At 49.4% G+C, this 22325-nt stretch overlaps 1 protein-coding gene and 1 non-coding gene across 3 annotated transcripts in view; one reads left to right on the plus strand and one right to left on the minus strand.

Annotated features, from left to right (window-relative positions):
- Positions 1-15546: 15546 nt before the first annotated feature.
- LOC122439016 lies at positions 15547-15684 on the minus strand. The gene has a single exon (XR_006268757.1).
- Positions 15685-17258: 1574 nt separating this feature from the next.
- Positions 17259-22325, plus strand: part of TNS3 (tensin 3) — a 219415-nt gene continuing 214348 nt past the window's right edge. Inside the window, exon 1 of one of the 2 annotated variants that reach the window (XM_043463431.1) lies at positions 17259-17398. The gene's annotated coding sequence lies outside the window, so the exon portion shown is untranslated. Of the gene's footprint in view, positions 17399-17659; positions 17861-22325 lie in introns of those variants that run through there. The other variant, XM_043463429.1, reaches the window with a different exon arrangement.

A 22325-nucleotide genomic window follows, 5' to 3' on the forward strand; every position in this document is an offset into this window, starting at 1 on the left:
GCCTCCCTTCTTTGGGTTGGGGCCTGGGGGCAACTGCAAGGCCCCAAGGAAGTAGTGAGTGTAACACACCAGTGAGTACAGCCAGGCGTGGGCAGTGGCCACTTCCCAAGGGCTGGTTTAGGGGACACTCTTCTCCCTTTGTGGCAAGGCAGGTACTTATTTAAGCTCCTAAACCTCGTCTGTGAAAACCAACATACTTTGTTCGATGTTCGATGTTCGATGTTCGATGTTCGATGTTCTGCCTCGCAGATTGTTAAATCTCCTTAGTTGCTGAGGGTTTGCTTCCAGCCCCTGCAGCCACCACCTCCCCCTTCATGCCTCCCCACCCCACCCCCACCTCCCGTATGAACCAATCATGCAGAGAGCTGGGGACCACCAAGAGCCCTGATCCCTCGCGTATAGATCTGCTAAGGAATCCCACAGTTCAGAATGCTTCCCTGGGATCTGCTGGGAATACTCCCGTCTAAATTCTTGAGCTAGTTTTAAATACACAGGATTCCCCTGTCCCCAATGAAAGACAGTCTTTAATAGAAAAGAAATGCTGGTTAATAAGGCTTCAGGAAAACAAAGCTCTTCTCTTAAACACACACACAGGTCTTTCTTAGGGGTAATTACCAAAAAAATTGGAAACTTTACTTTAAAAAGAAAAAGTGCATTCCTGGATCCAGCCCTGAAATCCAGAGGTCTGGGCTCAGGAATTCGCCAGTTTAGCCGCCCTTCCCCCCATATGATTTTGATGATCTGCAGGTTTGGAATCCACACCTCCGCAGGAGGATTTTTGGCCTCTGGGAGGAAGGGCCAAGGTGCAAAATCAAGCCAGCCTTCTCTGGTAGGGAGGTGGAGGGCACAGTGATCTTTGCTGTAGTGTTTTCTTCGGCTGCCCTAATCAAGCATCGGTCATATTCCAGATCTAAGTGGGCCCTGGGAAGCCAGGGGAGCGGTTGTGATGGTTACCATCTGCGCTGAGTTTTACACTCTTGTAAACAGAGCGCAGGATATGCTTAGTGCTCACAATAGCCCCACAGGGTTGGCTCGAATGTCATCTCCATTTTTTAATAGAAGAGGAAACAGGCTCAGAGAGGTTAACTAATTCACCAAAACCACACCGCACAGACTGCAGTGGATAACTGGTCACTGCAGGATTTCAAAACTAGGCGTCCCGCCCGGCTCCCAGTGCTGTGCCAAGTCACTTCAGTCGTGTCTGACTCTCTGCAACCCTGTGGACTGTAGCCTGCCTGCTCTTCTGTCCGTGGGATTCTCCAGGCAACAATACTGGGGAAGATTGCCATTTCCTCCTCCACGGGATCGTCCTGACACAGAGATTGAACCGGCATCTCTTACACCTCCTGCGTTGGCAGGCAGGGTTCTTAACACTAGCGCCACAGGTGCCCACAAGGAGCTCTGAATCAAGTGGAGAAGACAGAGGGGCCCACTGAGCATAAAAACGTGTGGTGGCCAGTTAGGGGGTGCAGAGGCCCCCAGCGATGCAGAGAGATACCCAAGCAGAGGAAGAGCCAGATCAATTGGACTTTATCATTATTGTAGGTATGCCCACTCGTCCGGCATAGGGACCAGTTCAAACTTCAGAACCAACATCAACATGAAACATGCTTGCTGCCTGAGGTCAGAAAAATGTAATAGGTGGCCTGTGACCAGTCCCAGCGCTGCCTCTCTTGCAGGTACAGATGGCAGTGGTGTCCTGTATCCAGAGTTCAGCCAGGGGTGAGGCAGGCCCTCACTGCGGGAAATGCAGGCATTCCTGAGATCCTACATGTGTGCTTTTAATAAATAAATCATATATTTCATTCTCGAAGGAATATATGTTTCAAAGAACCTTATGTTGACTAACTCTTTGTAAACTAGTACCATTTTATCACTGACTTCCCTGGTGGCTCAGATAGTAAAGAATCCACCTGCAATGCAGGAAAACTGGGTTTGACCCCTGGGTCAGGAAGATTCCCTGGAGAAGGGAATGGCAACCCACTCCAGCATTGTTGCCTTGAGAATTCCATGGACAGAGGAGCCTGGCGGACTACAGTTCCATGGGGGTTGCAGAGAGTCAGACACCACTGAGCGACTAACACACATACACACCAATTTATCAATAATTCCTGGAACTCATGTGTGTGTGTGGGTGTGTAGAGAGACAGAAGAAGGGCGAGTGAGGAGAAGCATCCTCTCTGGTTTTGTCTTTCTGCTCTCAGTTCCTAGTTGCTACTTGCTCCCACCAGGCTGTGTGGGGTGCATCTGGGGCTGAGGCTGGAATCAGCAGGTGCTGCCCTGAGAACATCACCGCAGAACTTCTCCAGGGCAGGCCAACTGGTCAGGAGCCTGCAGAGAAGTTTCCAGAGTCCCTTTTCTACTCAGGGAAGAGTTGGGTCTTCCTCGTTTTCTCTGATGGTTCTTTTCTAAAATAATTCTATTTATTTTTGGCTGGGCTGGGTCTGCGTTGCTGTGCAGGCTTCTCTCTAGTTGTGGCCAGTTGGGGCTACTCTCTAGTGCAGTGTGCGGGCTTCTCGTTTTGGTGGTATCTCTTGTGGCTCAGGTCCTACTTGTTGTTGTTCAGTTGGCCAGTTGTATCCGACTCTTTACGACCGCACAGACTGCAGCATGCCAGGCTTCCCTGTCCTTCACCATCTCCCAAAGCTTGCTCAAACTCATGTCTGTTGAGTCGGTGATGCCATCCAACCATCTCATCCTCTGTTGTCCTCTTCTTCTCCTGCCTTCAATCTTTCCCAGTATCAGGGTCTTTTCAAGTGAGTCAGTTCATCGCATCAGGTGGCCGAAGTATTGGAGCTTCAGCTTCAGCATCAGTACTTCCAATGAATATCCAGGACTGATTTCCTTTAGGATGGACTGGTTGGATCTCCTTTCAGTCCAAGGGACTCTCAAAAGTCTTCTCTAACACCACAGTTCTAAAAGCATCAATTCTTTGACACTCAGCCTTCTTTATAGTCCAACTCTCATATCCATACATGACTACTGGAAAAACTATAGCTTTGACTAGACAGACCTTTGTTGGTAAAGTAATGTCTCTGCTTTTTAATATGCTGTCTATATTTGTCATAGCTCTTCTTCCAAGGAGCAAGTGTCTTTTAATTTCATGGCTGAAATCACCATCTGCAGTGATTTTGAAGCCCAAGAAAATAAAGTCTGTCACTTTCTATTGTTTCCCCATCTATTTGCCATGAAGTGATGGGACTGGATGCCATGATCTTCATTTTTTGAATGTTGAGTTTTAAGTCAGCTTTTCGCTCTCCTCTTTCACCTTCATCAAGAGGCTCTTCACTTCTGCCATAAGGGTGATATCATCTGCATATCTGAGGTTATTGATATTTCTCCATGCAATCTTGATTCCAGCTTGTGCTTCATCCCATCCAGCATTTCTCATGATGTAGCCTGCATATAAGTTAAATAAGGAGGGTGGCAATATACAGCCTTGACATACTCCTTTCCCAGTTTTGAACCAGTCTGTTGTTCCATGCCTGGTTCTAACTATTGCTTCTTGACCTGCATACGGTTTCTCCGGAGGCAGGTGAGGTGGTCAGGTGTTCCCATCTCTGTAGGAATTTCCTGGCTCTAGAGCACAGGCTCAGTAGTTGTGGCACATGGGTTAGTTGCTCCGCAGCGTGTGGGATCTTCCTAGATCAGGGATCAAATCTGTGTCACCTGCATTGGCAGGAAAATTCTTTACACGACTGAGCCACCAGGGAAGCCCTCTCTGAATGATTCTTGAGGACTAAAATCTGGATAAAGCTAAGGGACAATGCTTACTTTGATTGATGAAGTGTTTTTAGTTCCAGATGTTTATGAAGAAAACCTACTTGGATATAAAATTGAGGGAAGTTTAAAAATCATTATCATGCTTGCACTAATATGGGAATAGGCCCGAGCCCTTGGGAGCCCTGGATGAGCACTTTGGGGACCTGAGTACAGTGCAGGCTTAGAAGCAGGACAGAAAATTTGGGAGTGGGGGTGGGGTGTCTTCCTGCTGAAGTCCATTTCTCAACTGAAAATGGCATGATTGTCCAGAACACTGTGAAACTGTAGTCCAATTTCTAGACATTGTGGTATATTGTACAAAGGACAGAGCGTGAGAGGTCAGAAGGGTATTGTGGGGATGGAAGTCATCTCCGGATGTGCTGAGTGGTGAGGTGGTGCAGGCCTAGGGCAGGAGCTGACGCACGTTGGTGACACTGGGTTGTGACACTGGAGATGCCGCACAGATCCCACAGTGACCAGTAGACCTGCTGGCATTTTCTGGAATCAAGAAGTCTGCACAAAGTCTAAAAGGGGCAGGAGGGGCCTTGTCAGGCAGAGTGACAGGTGCCAGCCCGACTTGATTTTCTCTACATGGGAGTCCCGGCCCATCGCATGTCTACAAAGTGCTTCAGGGTTCTCAGCGGAAAGCTGCTGAGCAAACATAAAATGTCTGAGCAACTTCTTCTGCAATTCATCATTGTTTAAAGGCAAAGAAAAAGCAAAACAAAAACCACAGAGCCCCAGGCCGATGGTCTGTCTATTTTGGTATTTATTTCTATCATTCCTTCTAGAAATGGGAACAAGAGAAGGGACTAGCCCTCCCCAGTCCTTCCCCACAGCCCCGCGCCCCATGGGACCAGGTGAGGTTATCAGACTAGGTCTCTTAAGGTACCTGGCCCTCAGCCCCACCCCAGTCAACCTTCACGTCCCACCCAACCTCCACATCCACCCAAGCCAACAAGCTTTCCGCACAATCATAGCCTTGCGGCTGTCAGGGGGCGTGATCAGTGTCAAAGCCTGTGTGAGGCCTGCAGGAACACAGTCTCAGCTGTCCTTATGTAGGCTGTATTTCAATTTTAACAGCCCTATTTTACAGATTGGAAAACTAAGACTTACAGAGGTGTCGATGGTACAGCTCCGTGATCTCAGTCAAATTCCCCTGAAGTTGGAGAAGACTCTTGAGAGTCCCTTGGACTGCAAGGAGATCCAACCAGTCCATCCTAGAGGAGATCAGTCCTGGGTGTTCATTGGAAGGACTGATGCTGAAGCTGAAACTCCAGTACTTTGGCCACCTCATGTGAAGAGTTGACTCATTGGAAAAGACCCTGATGCTGGGAGGGATTGGGGGCAGGAGGAGAAGGGGACAACAGAGGATGAGATGGCTGGATGGCATCACCAACTCAATGGACATGAGTTTGAATAGACTTCGGGAGTTGGTGATGGACAGGGAGGCCTGGCATGCTGCGATTCATGGGTTGCAGAGCTGGACACGACTGAGCAACTGAACTGTACTGAACTGAAGCTTATCATCCCCCTGTTTACCCCTCCCTGCTCTGGATCTCGTATCCTCCAGCTGGGCTCTCACTTCTGTCCCTGTGCTGTCCCCTCGAGGCCATGTCCTCCAATGCCTATGCCCAGGCTCCTGAAGGCCACCCTTGACCACACCCGGGTCTCTGTTTGGGGCCTGCAGTCTCCAGGAGTCTTCACCTTGGTACACTCCTAGTTCCTCTAGGGAGCCATCCCAGTGCACCCCCACCCCTCCCATGCCCCACAAACTCTAGGGAATCTCTGGAAATGCCTCCCTACATGCCAGAGCCCTTCCTCATGACAACCTTATTTTTGTGAAACTGGGTGGTCTGCATTGTTGGAGGCCTTTAAGCTGAACTCAGTGAGCCTGTCAGGGACAGTAAAAGGGATATCATGGCATGTGGGACAGAGGCAAGGAACTCTTCCAGCTGGAAAATTCTGGGATCCTCAGATCACCCAACTTGGCCCATGGTATGTCAGATAACTCAGGCCCTGGCCTCTCACTGGGGTGATCCCAGAAGCCTGGGCTGCCGCAGGATGAGGGTAAAGGTTTGCTCAACAAACACACCATGAGTTCACCATGTTCAGTACAGCACAGCTTTGGCTTGCATGTGAGCTCGGGAAAGTTCTGTTGGCTAGACGTTAAGTGAAGCATCTGATGTCATCTAATGGCCCTGTGCCTGATACATAGTGGGTGCCTGATGACCCTTCATTGAATACATGAATGAACAGATGAATGAATCAGAGAATGATTTCCATGACATGTTTTAAGCCAACAATTGGGGCCACTATATTTCTCTGGGCTGCAATAACAAAGTACCAGAGATTGGGAACTTTAGTTAAGTTTATTAATAGTTTATTTTTTTATAGTCCTGGAGGCTGAAAGTCTAAAATCAAGGCATCTGCAGGGTCAGCTTCCCCTGAGGCCTCTCTCCTTGGCATATCAATGGCCATCTTCTCCCTGTTTCCTCATATGGTCTTTACACTGTATAGTCTTTCCACTGTGCATGTCTATGTCCCAATAATCTTCTTCTCATAAGAAGAGATTAGTCTCCTCTAATGACTTCATTTTACCTTGGTGGTGGTTTAGTCACTAAGTCGTGTCCAACTCTTTTGACCCCATAGACTGTAGCCTGCAAGGCTCCTCAGTCCATGGGATTCTCCAGGCAAGAATACTGGAGTGGGTTGCCATTGCCTTCTCCAGGGGATCTTCCTGACCCAGGAATCGAACCTGGGTCTCCTACATTGCAGGCAGATTCTTTACTGACTGAGCTATGAGGGAAGCCCCCATTTTACCTTAATCACCCCTTTACAGGCCCCATCTCCACATACAGTCACATTGAGGTAAGAGGAGTTAGGACTTTAACACATCAGTTTTGTGGGGGCACAATTCTGCCCATTACAGCCTCTGATTCGTCAGTCACAGGTAGAATGTGACTGAAGATGCCTGTGATCTGCAGAAAGAGATGCCTCATGGGGGCTCCTTGTGGAGCAGCTCCTGCTAGCTGCCCCTCACGTGGCCTTTCCCCTGTGCCCCGAAGCTCTCCTCCACGTGCTCATGTCCATGTCACTGGTGGCTTTGGCAGTGCCTGGGACTCTGTGCAACCTGCAGAGATCCCATTTCCCTTTCATTTTCAGTCTTGGTAGGCTCATTCCTCTGTTCTAACTCCCCTCTGAAGTACCAGGCCTGGGACTGCAGACCAGCTTCCAAATGTTAGCTTGAATCTGTGTGCCTGATGCAGAGTGAGAACACACAAACTGAAACACTGGAATTTGGAGCAGAGAAAGGTTTATTGTAGGACCCTACAAGAAGATGCGTGGCTCATGCTCTAAAAAATGCCAAACTCCCCAAGACTTTTGGCTAAGCACTTTTAAAAGCCAGATGAGAGAGGGTTGTTGAAAGATACATGATCAGCTAGTGCACAACACTCTGATTGGCGATGGTGAGGTACAGGGTGGTGTCACAGGATTTAACATGATCAAGTCTTAGGCTCCAAGAGGCTTGGGGCTATGAGCTCATGGTCATCAAGTAATTAACATCATCCATTTGGTGGTGGTGGATGGGGGGAGGGTTCACATCAGTAAAACAACTCAGGACATGTGCATCAGATGCTGTTATCTAGGTACTTTAGAGAGAAGCTTCAGCTGAAGATACGGGGAAGGGCCGGTCCTGGGAAGGCAATACAGGGTCTGCTCGGTTACACCAACAAGCTTTGCCTGGCCTTTCCTGGCCACAAACAGGGCAGGAGAGCGCTGTCCTGCCCTGAGGACGTGATCTGTCTCAGGCCCTGCAGGTGGGTCTGACACGGGATATGGGAATACGTCTGTGGGTCTATAGGAATAGCGTCTCCGTGTCCACCACCCGGGCCCCTGCCCTACAATACCTTTATTCTTCTGTTCTTTGGTGGGGAAATATTGCTGTCCATGTGGCTTATTGGACCCTGGGCAGGTTGCTGAGCACTGTGTACCAGGCCAGGAGGTCCAAGCGCAGTCTGGCTCATGGTTGATCAGTCATGGTCAGGGAGCTGACCTCAGCAGGCCTGGAGGGGGGCTGGGCACAAGATCAGTTCTCAACTGTCCTGGGCTCTGTTGAGGTGGTCCCTGGAGCCTGCTGGGACCTGAGAGCACAGGTGGGCAACCCAGAGATGGACTACTAGCTCCCTTCTTACAGGTTCTGTTGGGGGAAACCCTGGGTCTTTTGGAGGCACCTGAAGATGGCGCTGTGCAGGGGTCATGACTTGCCTTCACATGATTGTGAACTGTGCGCTGCTCATCCCATGGTATTTTTAAAAAATTTGCTTATTTATTTTATTTTTGGCTGTGCTGGGTTTTCATTGCTGTCTCCAGGCCTTCTCTAGTTGCAGTAAGTGGAGGCTACTGTCTGGTTGCTGTGCATGGGCTTCTCACTGCAGTGGCTTCTCTTGTTGCAGAGCACAGGCTCTAGGGCATGTGGGCTTCAGTAGTTGTGGCACATGGGCTTAGTTGCCCCGTGGCAGGTGGGATCTTCCTGGACCAGGGATTGTCCCCTGCATTGCAAGGCAAATTCTTAACCACTGGACTGCCAGGGAACTCCATTCCACAGTATTTTTGAATTAGGTGCCGAACATGAAAAAAAAAAAAAAAATTGAAGCATCATAGAATTGGCTTATTACTGATTTCAGCAATCTAGTAGGGTTTGCCATTTAGATACATACACAGGATAAAGGAAGAAGATGTGAATACATTTGTTTAAAATTAAATTGCTATCATTGTTATAAAACACTGCTTATAACTTCATTGTCTAATTTTGTAACATATAATGAGTAAAATGGATTATTGTATTTTTCCTTTTATGTCCGCAGGAGAAAAGTCAGATATTGTTATATTCTAAATTTTAATTAAATATCCATATTATCTTAAGTAATCGTGATATGTAAGTTTTAGCAGTTGACTGAATTATGCCTTTTTTCACAACATGTGTTCTGAACAAAAATTATTATTAATGCTTAAATGTATAGATGTATCTATTCATCCATTTGTTTCTGAGTCATAGATTTAGAAATAATATTATTACACAAGTGCTTTATCCAGGAAATTTCATTTCTCTTTAAATAAATGTAGAATTTCACTAAAAAAAAAAATAAAAACTTTTAAGAAGTGGTGAAATAAGAGGATGAAAGGGAAACTGAGGGAACTAGCTTAACACTTCCGTGAATTCCAGTTTGGACTAGTTCACCAGGCCAGGTAAGCATGTTTCTTTGTAGCCAGAGGTTCATAGGAAGTTTGGGGGCACTTGGGTTACTCTTGGGCTTCCTGGGTGGCAGGAGTGGTAAAGAACCCGCCTGCCAATGCAGGAGACATGAGACTCGGATTTGATCCCTGTATCAGAAAGATCCCCTGGAGAAGGAAATGGCAACCCACACCAGTATTCTTGCCTGGAAAAATCCCATGATAGAGGAACCTGGTGAACTACAGTCTATAGGACTGCAAGAGTTGGACACGATGACTTAGCATGCTTGGGTTATTCTAAGACACAGAGGGACCATCCATTGTGACAGCTTTCCACTAGGATATTTGCAGACGGGGAAGTACAGTTCTGCTGCCATCTGTAAAGAAGCCATTTGCTTCCTATAGCTTCAGTGGCATTTTTTAAAAAAATAGACATTTTATTTGGGAATTGTTTTAGATTTACAGAAAAGTTGCAAGGACTGTACAGAGTTCCATTTGGTCCCCTCACCCCAGTTTTTCCAGTCCTTGACATCTTACGTCAGCATGCCACATGGTCACAGCTAAAGAACCGGTACTGGGGGCATTATTCTTAACTCGATCAGCAGCTTACCCGGAGGCCACACCTCTGAATGTTCTGTACTATTCTTTCTCTGTGCCAGGATCCTATCCAGAACACCCTGTGACATTTAATCATCGTGTTCCCTCAGGCTTCCTTGCTGTGACAGTTTCTCAAACTTCCTGTTCTTGTTGACCTGGAGAGTTTTGAGGTCAGGTCGAGATGTGTCTGATGCTCACTCACAGTCAGGCAGGGATTCTTGGTTATTGGGAGAAAGATCTTGGGGTGCCATTCTCACCCCATCACGTCAAGGGCACACACTCTCAACGTGACTCATCACTGGTGACCTTGATCACCTGGCTGAGGTCACGTCAGTCAAGTTTCTCCACTGTAGAGTTACTCCTTCACACTTGACTCTTTGGAAGGAAGTGCTAAGCACGACCCACACGCTAGGGGTGGTACCCATTGCATGTGTTGCAGCTATCTACAAAAATTATTTGGAATTTTTCTGTAAGGGAGTTTTGCCTATTCTCCCCATTTATTCATTCAATCAGTAATGGAATCATGGGCATTTAATTTTACATTTTAAATTACAGCCCAAAGCTATAGTGTTTGTTTATTTTTTTGCTCAAATTGCTCAGGTTTGGTCACTGGGAACCATTTCGAGTTGATCCCTCTGCTGTGTTCCTTTGATGGGTGGCCTTGATCCTTTTGTTCTCTGAGCTCACATTTTGTTCTCTGTCCTGCAGCTCACCTCATAGGCTTCCTACCCCAGTTTTAGAACCAGCCATGTCCCCCTACATCTGATAGGGATGCAGAGCTGCGAGATGGAGTCCCTGAACACAAGGAACTAGCAGTCAGTCCAGCTAAAATGCAGGAGGGAGCGCCAAAGGTCACAGGGTCTCTGCTTCAGTTGGGGGGAATGACTTCCTGGTTAAGGGTCGCCAGCCGACCAGATGTGTAAGTTGAAGACTGGGGAGGCGGAGGTGATGGTGGTCAAAGATAACAATGAGGAGGGGAGGACAAGTCTACTCGCTCCTCCTTGAGGGGACTGTTATCTCCTCTTTGCTCCAGACATCTTGAGAAGAGCATGCAGATGGATCTGTGTATCCTGATTCTGTTAAGAGTGAGCTTGGCTGTAGAGGTAGAAAACCCCACGACTGGGGCATTGACTTGCACCAGATTTTCATATCACACACATCCTGATCACGTCTGCTTAGGACAGTCTATCTTTCCTCTCTGCTCTCATCACATTTGTCCTGATGTTCTTTGCTGTGGGTTTCCTGGGCTGCTACTCCAAGTGCCACTCCAGGGAACCAATAGAAAGGAGCGCACAGGACCTCTGCTTTTCCCAGTGAGGCCTGCTTGTCACTGGGGAAGGGAAGGCACCCCCAGTACCCTCAGGATGGAGCCCAGTAGGGTTCGATCAGCAGGCTGCTCCTGGGGCACAAAGAAGATGGGCAGTCCTTCTGTTCTCAATATGGAGAGAGAGCCCAGAGATCAGTCAGTTCTTCCTGGGGTGGTTCCAGTGCTGGGTACAGCTCTGGGGCAAAGAGCATCCCAAGGGAGTATAGTTGGCCCTGCAATAGTGACTCAGATCCCTCCCCAGTGAACATTCATTGACCTGGCCACTGGGAAGCAACACTCAGCCATCAGCCTCCTTTGGGGATATCTGAAGCTTCAAAAGCTGGCCTTGTCTGAGGTCGCCCCTGCTTTGGGAGTGGCTCACAACCAAGCCCGACTCTTGTGGCCCCAGGAAATTCCCAGCACTCCCTGGGGTGGGTCAGGGCACCACGCTTCCATGTCACCTGCCCTCCTGTCACTTCCCAGGGCATGATCCCCAATCCTGATCCCTGATCGTGACCATCTAGGATCCCACTTCCCCGGGACCGGGTGGGGCCAGCAGCACAGAGGGTTAATTTGTGTCCAGACAGTGTGTTCCTGGAGCCCACCTTGCAGAAGCTGGTGTGTCTGTGCATTTTCAGGGAGAGAGTACCAAGGTTCCATATACTTGCAAAAGGTTCTGGGGTATAGAAAAGGCAAGGCATTGAATTGTGTGTGTTGAGGGGGAGAAGGAAAGGGAGGAGAGGGTGATGGTCCCGGGGGGTCTAGAGGGACACGGTATCTTGAGGCACGTGCTCCCACTCCTGCTCTACCCGTTCCTCACAGCACTGTGGAGCCAGGCAACTATATCTTGTATAATGTTTCCCACTGCCCCTTTCAGGGTCTCTTTGGATAATATCAACTTTCAGGACAAAGGAATTAAAAAAAAAAAAATCCACGTCATTGCTCATGTGTTACCTTTGATCTAACGACAAGAATGTATCAGACTTTTGCCATGGCCAAGACCATCTTTATGGCAATGACAAGTTTCTAAAAAGTTCTTTCAGAACTCCTGGCTTAGAAGAACCAGAGTGAAGCTGCAGAGGGGTTGAGGGGACAGAGGTATCAGTGCTTCTTGGCCAGCCGTGGAGTGCTGGGAAGGGAACTGCCACTCTTGGCATATGCCTGCTTTTCCCTCCTCTAAATTGGTTTGAGACTTTTGTTTTCAGATTTGAGATATTTTTGGATGGGTAAGGATGGGAAAAAATGTGCACTCCCTTTTAGATAATTGCTACATGCCTTGTTTTTGTTTAAATTCTTGGGAATTCAAAAGGTCAGTCTGTGAAATTCAGAGTCCCTAGACTCAGGACAGCCTCATGGGGCATGGGCCACCCCTTAGGAGCCTCTGGGCCAGGTGTGGAGTCTGTACTTCGGTGAATCAAGGAGCCAGATGCATGGGTTAGCAGAGAATACAAGAGGACACCAGGTCCAGGGTGTCTTCTACCTTCCAAAGACACAGTAGGTGTGAGGACGGACTGCATGAATGGGTGTCTAAGTCACCATGGTCCCAGAAACACAGGTGAATCCCAGCTTCTTAGACGTGGAATTTTTTTTTTTTCTAAGCCTTTATATATTTATTTTTGGCTGTGCTGGGTCTTCATTGCTGTGCACAGGCTTAGTTGCTCCTTGGCATGTGGGATCTTCCCGAACCAGGGATCGAACCCATGTCACCTGTGTTGGTAGACAGTTTCTTAACCACTAGGCCACCAGGGAAGCCCTAGCTGTGGAATCTTGGGCAAACTTACCAACCCAGCTCCTACAAGTGGATACTGGATATTGCAATACCTCATGATACCTCAATACCTCATATTGCAATACCAGATTCATGTAGTCATTCAGCTAGTATGGCCTTGATGTTGTGCTAGATTTTGTGATGCAAAGATGCAAGATAGACTTGTTGGCTCTCATCACCACCATCACCCTCTGCCCCCCACCCCAGGGATCCTACTGGGAGAGACATTTAAGCAAAGACACAGCTCAGTACATTTGAGCTAGATGGATGAGCAGAGTATTTGGAAAAACAAAATTAGGGTAGCTTGTTGGCTTGATCGTCCTGGATCCTTATCATATTCTGTAGTTGACCCGAGAGTGACCTCGGGCAAGTTACCCATGAGTTTAGCCTATCAGTAAAAGGAGACAGATAGTAATATTACCTGCCTCTTTCCCATTTAGGGGTCAGCTGGCTGTGACCTCCCCACCTCCCCTGAGGCTCTTTCCCTCTACACCTCCTGTTTCATCCTGTTACCTCTTGGGCTGAGGTGTCCTAGAGGGTAGGGAAAATGCCTGCTCTGTTTCCCAGGCGTGGGGCTCAGGGCTCAGGAAGCTTTTGCCTCAGGGAATGAATGCCTTGCTCAGCTGGGAATGAGAGTCCAGTGATTTTGACTTCTTGAGAAATCAGAGCAGTGCAGTTCAGTTCAGTTTAGTTGCTCAGTGGTGTCCGACTCTTTGCGACCACATGGACTGCAGCACGCCAGGCTTCCCTGTCCATCACCAACTACCAGAGCTTACTCAAACTCACGTCCATTGAGTCGGTGATGCCATCCAACCATCTCAACCTCTGTTGTCCCCTTTTCCTCCTGACTTCAATCCTTCCCAGCATCAGGGTCTTTTCCAATGAGTCAGTTCTTTGCATCAGGTGGCCAAAGTATTGGAGCTTCAGTTTCAGCATCAGTCCTTCCAATGAATATTCAGGACTGATTTCTTTTAGGATGGACCAGTTGGATATCCTTGCTGTTCAAGGGACTCTCAAGGGTCTTCTCCAACACCACAGTTCAAAAGCATCAGTTCTTTGGCACTCAGCTTTCTTTATAGTCCAACTCTCACATCCATACATGACTACTAGAAAAATTATAGCTTTGACTAGACGGACCTTTGTTGGCAAAGTAATGTCTCTGCTTTTTACTATGCTGTCTAGGTTGGTCATAACTTTTCTTCGAAGGAGGAAGTGTCTTTTTATTTCATGGCTGCAGTCACCATCTGCAGTCATTTTAGAGCCCAAGAAAATAAATTGTGTCACTGTTTACATTGTTGCCCCATCTATTTCCCATGAAGTGATGGGACCGGATGCCATGATCTTAGTTTTCTGAATGTTAAATTTTAAGCCAACTTTTTCACTTTCCTCTTTCACTTTCATTAAGAGGCTCTTTAGTTCTTTGCTTTCTGCCATAAGGGTGGTGACATCTGCATCTCTGAGGTTACTGATATTTCTCCCGGCAATCTTGATTCCAGCTTGTGCTTCATCCAGGCCAGCAATTCTCTTGATGTACTATGCATATAAGTTCAATAAGCAGGGTGACAATATACAGGCTTGACGTACTCCTTTCCCGATTTGGAACCAGTCTGTTCCATGTCCAGTTCTAACTGTTGCTTCTTGACCTGCATACAGATTTCTCAGGAGGCTGGTCAGGTGGTCTGGTATTCCCATCTCTTGAAGAATTTTCCACAGTTTGCTGTGATCCACACAGTCAAAGGCTTTGGCATAATCAATAAAGCAGAAGTAGATGTTTTTCTGGAACTCTTGCTTTCTCGATAATCCAACAGATGTTGGCAATTTGATCTCTGGTTCCTCTGCCTTTTCTAAATCCAGCTTGAACATCTGGAAGTTCATAGTTCACGTACTGTTGAAGCCTGCCTTGGAGAATTTTGAGCATTACTTTGCTAGCGTGTGAGATGAGTGCAATTGTGTGGTAGTTTGAGCACTCTTTGGCACTGTGTTTCTTTGGGAATGGAAAGAAGACCGATCTTCTACAGTCCTGTGGCCACTGCTGAGTTTTCCAAATTTGCTGGCATATTGAGTGCAGCACTTTCAGGATTTGAAATAGCTCAACTGTAATTCCATCACCTCCACTAGCTTTGTTCACAGTGATGCTTCCTAAGGCCCACTTGAGTTCTCATTCCAGGATGTCTGGCTCTAGGTGAGTGATCACACTATCGTGATTATCTGAGTCATGAAGATCTTTTTTGTATAGTTCTTCTGTGTATTCTTGCCACCTCTTCTTAATATCTTCTGCTTCTGTTAGGTCCATACCATTTCTGTCCTTTATTGTGCCCATCTTTGCATGAAATGTTCCCTTGGTATCTCTAATTTTCTTGAAGAGATCTCTAGTCTTTCCCATTCTGTTGTTTTCCTCTATTTCTTTGCATTGATCACTGAGGAAGGCATTCTTATCTCTTGAGGAATTGGTCAAATCCTTCTGAAGAGATGGTGAATGATGGGAGTAGAATTTGAGCAGACCTGGCCTTGGTCCTCAGGGATAAAACAAGAGGTCTGCTGTGTCTCCTCCCTGGACAAGCTTACTTTGGATCCAGGGCCACAGAATTTTTGATGACTGGCTACTTTATTTATTTTTGGCTGCGCTGGTTCTTCTTCTAGTTGTGATGAGTGGTGGCTATTCTCTAGTAGCACTGTGCAGGCATCTCATTGCGGTGACTTCTCTTGTTGTGGAGCATGGGTTCCAAGTGCACGGGCTTCAGTAGCTTTCGGGCTCTAGAGTGCGGGCTCAGTACTTGTGGTGTACAGGCTTAGTTGAGCCATGGTGTATGGGATCTTTTTGGACTAAGGGTCGAGCCTGTGCTTGGCAGGCAGATTCTTCTTTTTTTTTCTTTTCTACAAATGTCTGGGGTAGGAAAACACAGCTTCCCAGCTCATGGTGGCCCCAACAACAAGGACCCTCAAGGGCTGATTTTGTCCTCCAGTCCTGGCTGAGGAGAAAAGGGACCTCCTGCAGCTCTATGCTTCCCTGGTGGCCCAGATGATAAAGAATCCGCCTGCAACACAGGAGACCTGGGTTCGATCCCTGGGTGGGGAAGGTCTCCTGGAGAAGAGAGACTACTGCCTACCCACTCCAGTATTCTTGTCTGGAGAATTCTATGAGCAGAGGAGCCTGGCAGGCTACAGTCCACAGGATCTCAAAGAGTCACGACCGAACTACTAACAGTTTCACTTACAGCTCTATGGGAGAGAGGCCCTGGCAGGCGGATTCCTAATCACTGGGCCACCAGGGAAGTCCCAGCTGGCGACTTTGAAAGAAGTCCATTCATGGATGATTTTCTTGCTGAGTCTCTCCACTGGTCCTGACAAGCTGTGTTTTTCTGCTCTGTGCATGGGCAGGATGGGCAGAGCTGAACCCAAAAGGCCAGGGTAGATTAAGGTGCTTCATTCCTGAATCACAGACAGTTCCTGGTAATTGCACTCTGAGATACGCCCACTTTTTCAGGTGGGAGTCCAAGAACATTTGGTCGGAGTGACAGATACAATCTTAAGTAGCTTCTGCAGGATGTAGAGTGGAGTACCTTCCCAGAAAGTCTTCTTTGTGTCAGGTGCTTTGTGTGTTCACAAGATAAAGTGCTGATGAAACTATTCTTTTGTACAGGGGGAATAGCACTTCTAATTCTGCACATGGGCATATGTCTTACAAGGGGTCTTCAAGAGCATGAAGTCCACTCCCCACATTTCACCAATAGGGAAGCTAAGGCCGAGGGAGTGATGAGGGGCCGTCTCTGTCTTGGGGGTGTTGGCATCTATCTGTGTTTCCTGCTCTGGATCCTCTGTCTGCACCCTTCTTCTTGTCCACTCCTGGCCTGATCATTTCTCCCCTTTCATTTTAAGAAGCTGCTGCTGCTGCTAGGTCGACTCTGTGCGACCCCATAGACGGCAGCCCACCAGCCTCCTCTGTCCCTGGGATTCTCCAGGCAAGAATACTGGAGTGGGTTGCCATTTCCTTCTCTAATGCATGTATGCATGCTAAGTCGCTTCAGTTGTGTCCGACTCTGTGCCATCCTATGGATAGCAGCTCACCAGGCTCCTCTGTCCACGGGATTCTCTAGGCAAGAATACTGGAGTGGGTTGCCATTTTCTTCTCCTTATTTTAAGAAGAGGTGATTTCTAAAATCTTTCCCCACTCCTTCCCTCCACTGGTCGGACTTTCCAGGGCTTCCAAAGCATCTTGGGTTTCCTCTGCCTCTGCCTTTTTGCTTTATGTCTGCATTACTCCCGGTAGCTTACTTCTGTGAGTTACAGGCAGGCAGCGAGATTTTGCTTTCTTACGCACAATACTTAACAGTGCCGAATGAATGAATGAACGAAGAAAATGAACTAGTTGTGCAGGAATCAGGAAATCGTTTGCCCATCCGGGACCCACCAGCCCCCTGAACACTTTGAATCTGGGCTGCTCAACGGGTCTAATAATTCCCGGTTCCACCTGGCCAACTTAGGGAGGTCCCAGAGGCGCACGGGGCCCGGGGCGCGCCTGGAACGCGCCGCATTGTTAGGGCGAGGAGGCCAGGTGACCGGCCGGCCAGGGCGCGGCGGCGGCGATTGCCCGTGCCGCCTCGAGGGGGCCCTGCGGCGGGCGCGGCCGCGAGCCAGGAGGACGGGCCCGCCCGCGCACTGCTCGCGCTGTTCGGAGCCCTGCCTGCTGCGGCCATCGCCCCGCGGGACCGACCGCGCCGCCGCTCGTCCAGGTACTGGAGCGGGGGGCGCACCGCCAACCTCTTTGTTTCGAGCTGGCGCCAGCGTCCGCTCCAGGGGCTTGGGGCGCGCGAGCGAACGGAGTTCCGCGCGCATGGGGACCTGAGCTGGGGCGAGCGGGGACCGAGAACTCGGCCGGGATCCGGGGTACCAGGGAGCAGGACTTAAGGGACGGAGGCGGGTGAACGCGGCGAGGGCGCGGGAGGGCTCGGCCAGGGTCCCGGACGCGGTTTGGGGACTGGGGCGCGGGGACAGCGCTGGGGCGGGCGGATGCAGCCGGGGAGCAGGCCAGCTCGATCGGGGGTCCGCGGGCCAGAGCGGCACAGTTGCGGCGGCGCCCGGGTGAACTTCGCTCTCTAGGACGCGTCCCGACACTCCGCAGCGGAGAGCCGAGCTTGGAGCTGCAATGGGAAGGCTCAGGACCCTTCTCCCGCTCGTTGCAAGCAGGCTTTCCGGTGCGTCTCTCTTTCCCTTTCCCTGTGTTGGGCTGGAAGCGGGGGGTCCCTTGGTGCTTCCTTCCTCACTTCTGAAGGAGCGGGAACCAGGCCGGGGGCGTGCGTGGCCGAGGCCACCTGTGGCACGTGCCTGCTGGCACGCCGGCGCTGTAGCTGACAGGCAGGAAGAGGGAGGGTCTGGGACTCGGTGGGCGCCGTCGGGGTCTGATAAATGAGCCGGGGTCGTTTGCTTGAACTGATTTGAAAATCTGTGTGGCGGGAAGGGGCTGAAGAGCTCCACTCCAATTCTTGAGACAGCGCTGGTTAAAAAAAATAAAAGCCTATGGGATGTGGGGCCTGCGGAGACCACTGTTGAAGGAGGTCACTGCCCACTTAGAAGCACCCCCAGACCCCTAGGGTGTCCCTGTCCTTCACACGCTTTGATCTGCTGGCAGTTCCCCCTCCCCCCAATTGTCTCTCTCTGTAACGTGAACCCATGATCATGGAGGACTCTAAATATACTGAAAATTTGATTGAAAATTATCATTGCATCGATGTCACTTAGACCTTCAGAACTAACCATCTTGGCATTTTGGTATATGTGGTCAGTGGATACTATTTTTTTGAAGTGCTTTAGTTCATTGCCTTTTGAAAGAGATGTTTCTGTCCTTGTGATTCTTCCCCTCTTTAGGGCCTGGGAGGTTATATTTGCAAATCAATCACCAAGTATTAAGAAAGGCATTTCTGTGCAGAGGCCTGGAGGGGCGAGGGAGTGGCTGCAGCTGGAGGAGAGACGGGGCTTGGCCAGTCTGCAGGGAATGGGGGGAACTCTGTGCACTGGGAGCAGACTGTGGGAACTGGCAGAAGGCCAGACTCCTGACCTCAAAGACAAAGTAATAGTAATCTTCTTAATTTTACAAAGTAATAGTGACCCCAGAGGCAAAGTAACAGCATGGTCGTAGTAAATCCTACATATTTGCTGTGCTAAATGCTTTGCATATATGCATTGCATTTGCTCAAATAACAACCTTTGGAGGGAGCTGGGATAATTGCTCCATCTTACAGATGTGCAAACTGTGAGGCAAAGAAAGGCTAAATATCTTGCCCAAGTTGTTGCTCAATCAATGTGGGGGTGAAGCCCATGGTTTGTCCAGGACAGTGAAATTCCAGGGCCCTGAAGTTGCTGCTGCTTGTCTGTCAAGTGGATGCATGTCCTGACAGCAAATTTCTCAGCCGAGGTGTCACAGTTATCAGCAGCCGCAGCAGATGAATTATTTCTTTACAAACCCTGGAGATGATAGAAAAAGGAGTAGCCTCCGGGAGCTCCCCTGGATGCAAATTGACTTGGATTTTTAAAAAAATGTAGCTTTGGCACCTCTTGGTTTTAAATGGAGCTATTTTTTTTGCAAAGGTGACCCTGGGAGCTAAATGTCACCAGGTCAAAGTCTGTTCCTGGGCTGCAGGAGGTATTACTGATGGGATTAAAAATGGCCTGGGAAGAAGGCACAAGGCAAGAACAGAGAGGGGAAAGACTGAGAGGGGAAAGATTTCTGACCTACCATGTGGCAATGGCAGCTTGTACTCAAGGCCCAAGGCCTATTTTACAGATGAGTATGTTTGTTAAAGGGCAGAATGTTTAGGGACCAGATCAGACCCAGTCCTCTGGCTCTCTGTGCCTGCAGTACTCCTTCTCTAGGGTCTGCTGCTGCTGCTGCTAAGTCACGTCAGTCGTGTCCGACTCTGTGTGACCCCATAGACGGCAGCCCACCAGGCTCCCCCGTCCCTGGGAGTCTCCAGGCAAGAACACTGGAGTGGGTTGCCATTTCCTTCTCCAATGCGTGAAAGTGAAAAGTGAAAGTGAAGTCGCTCAGTCAAGTCCGACTCTTAGCGACCCCATAAGCCGCAGCCTACCAGGCTCCTCTGTCCATGGGATTTTCCAGGCAAGAGTACTGGAGTGGGGTGCCATTGCCTGGCATAAACCACCACCATGCTAGAGGACAACCTTTTGTCTCCCAACCACACCCTGCCCTGACCCCTCCACTCACACCTCAGACTCTTATGGAGGCCAGGTACAGGGTGTTCCTGCTAGAGAAACAGCCTCAAGCTGGTAGAAAGTTACTTTGTATCCCAGCCACCCAGTACACCCATAGCTCCCCGAGTAGAGAGGCTTCCTTACCTGGTTCTGCTTTGTCTTAGAAAGGACTGTTTTGAGGCTGGGTTTGAAGGGTCTGCTGGCAGCGGAAGCTGGAGAGCAGTGGGGTTCCGAAGGTATGCAGACCCTGAACCTAGGCTCTTTCCTGTGAGACCCGGTAAGTTAGGGGGATCATCAGTGACCTAGGGCTGGCCCTGTTCCCCTGGAATCCTTTGCAGTTGTCTCTATTGATTCATAACAAGAGGTCTGGCCAGTCGGTTTGTTCAATAGGCATTTTGTCAACTCAGAATAACTACCTGTTCCTGGCTGTTAGCAAATGTTTTTAGAATCTTCATGTCTTCATTATTGTCCAGGTTCTGAGCACTGCTCTAGCTATGGAAAGAGTTACTTCTGTTAACCCTCATGGCTAAGCAGAGGCAGGTGTGAGACAGTGTGATGTGACCGGATCTTCCCAGGGATGTCCATGTGGAGCTAATATTCAAACCCTGACTGTCCGACTGCGGGGATGTATTCTCCGTGCTGCCTCACTGCTTTTTAAAACACCTAGATGTTAAAAATCGATCAAAGTGCTGCTGAATGTGAGTTATCTTCTCTTAGGCTCAGAAGATGTTTTGGATCTTCTAGTATGTTGAGTCCTTAGACCAGGCAGATTTGCCACTCTGTAGTTAAAAGTGGACTCAGCGTGGGAACACTTGTCTCCTTCATGTCTGTCCTTTTCCCATAAAAGCAGCAAACTAGAACCTCCAGGTTTCTGGAGCTTCCTATTGCACTCTGAATTTCAAGAATGTGTTTGGTGAGCACCTGCCCCCACCCACCCCCCCCACCTTCATTTTGGCGTGTGTCAGCCAGGTGTCTCGGCAGATCCATGAACTGGGCGCTCCTGCGGGGACACCTCTCTGTCCTGCTCCGTGTACACTCGGGGTCCCCACTGTGCGCCTGTCCCTCTTGCAGGGAGGCCGAATGTCTCCCACCTGCTGCCCCAGACCCTCGCTAGGGGCTCCTCTGCCAGGTAGGAGGGAGGAGCCAGTGAGGATGACCACCGCCTGGGGCCACTGTTGGGAGCCGTCAGAATGCCCTACGTCAGAATGCCCTACGGTGTCAATGAGGGGAAGATAGTCATCAGAATGACCCCTAGACATTTAAAGAGTTATGTTACTTTTTAAAAAAGGAAAGCAATGCTCTGGTATTAATGTTTGGTCCCAAATGGGCTAAATTACTGAAAAATTTATGTTTAACGAAAATTCCCTCTTGTGGAGCACTTCCTGATTGTGCCAAGGGGGAGCTCCCCAGAGACACCAACTCTGGGAGAGAAGGCTTTGCTCCTCCTGTTCTGCCGCCCCCCTCCCCCGATCCCAGCCTAGTAACCTTGCAAGATTAATGCCTTCTTCTGATGGTGTGGTCACCCATGCACCTGGGGGTGTTTACTTTCCACGATCAGATAGATCCTCACCCAACGTTGCAGGAAAATATTTTTATCTTTTTTTTCCGGAATGTACACTGCGACTCAGCGAGTTTAAGTCACCTGCCTGTGTCATGGGGCTGGTTGGAACTCAGGTCTGTCTGGGGACAGAGCCTGTGCCTGGCCCTCACCCACAGAAGGTGAGTGTTCCTTTGGTCACAGGGGCCTGAGCATGTGTAAGGAGGGGTTGGTGTGGTGTTGGGCAGGGTCCCAAAGTGGATCCCAGGGATCTCTGGTTCTCAATCTGCCTCAAGTGCCTGGCGGAAGCTCCTGAGCTCCCGGGTGCCCAGTGTCCACAGCTGGCCTGGGTTCCAGCCACAGCTGCTTCCTCGGACACAGCCTTCGTCCCTCTTCCTTCCTCCCTGGGCTGTGACTGTGGCATGTGGCCAACTGCCTGCCTTCCTCGTCCTCTTCTCCTTGGGGGAGTTGATCGCACTTAGTACACCTTGTACAGGCCTGGCTCTGTTCTGAGATTGAGGGCACATCTGTGGGAATTCTCATTCCAGACAGTTGGTGCCACTCCCGACCAGCTTGCACCCGTGGGCTGAGTCTCAGCTCAGGTGGGAAGGGTCGCATCTCTTTTTACTGTGTCCCAGTGGGTGGCAGCATCACAGTGTGACCTGGTACCTCTTGAGTGTAGCTTTTCCAAAACTGGTAATAAACAACAAACCCCAAAGGTTTAAAGACACACTCATGAGATAGGCGCCCCGGTGGAAGACGGCTAAGGCTCTGGAGAGGGGCAGAGGCAAAGGCTTTGCCTGCTCCGCTCTTCTTCCAGGGAGAGGCGGCTGCGGCCCGGGAACCCAGGAGCCGGGCTTTTCACCCCGGAGGATTCGGGAATCCGCTTCCCTCCTGACTGTGGCCCACAGCTGCTC

This window comes from Cervus canadensis, chromosome 3, assembly GCF_019320065.1.
Source record: "Cervus canadensis isolate Bull #8, Minnesota chromosome 3, ASM1932006v1, whole genome shotgun sequence".
NCBI classification, from domain to species: Eukaryota; Metazoa; Chordata; class Mammalia; order Artiodactyla; family Cervidae; genus Cervus; species Cervus canadensis.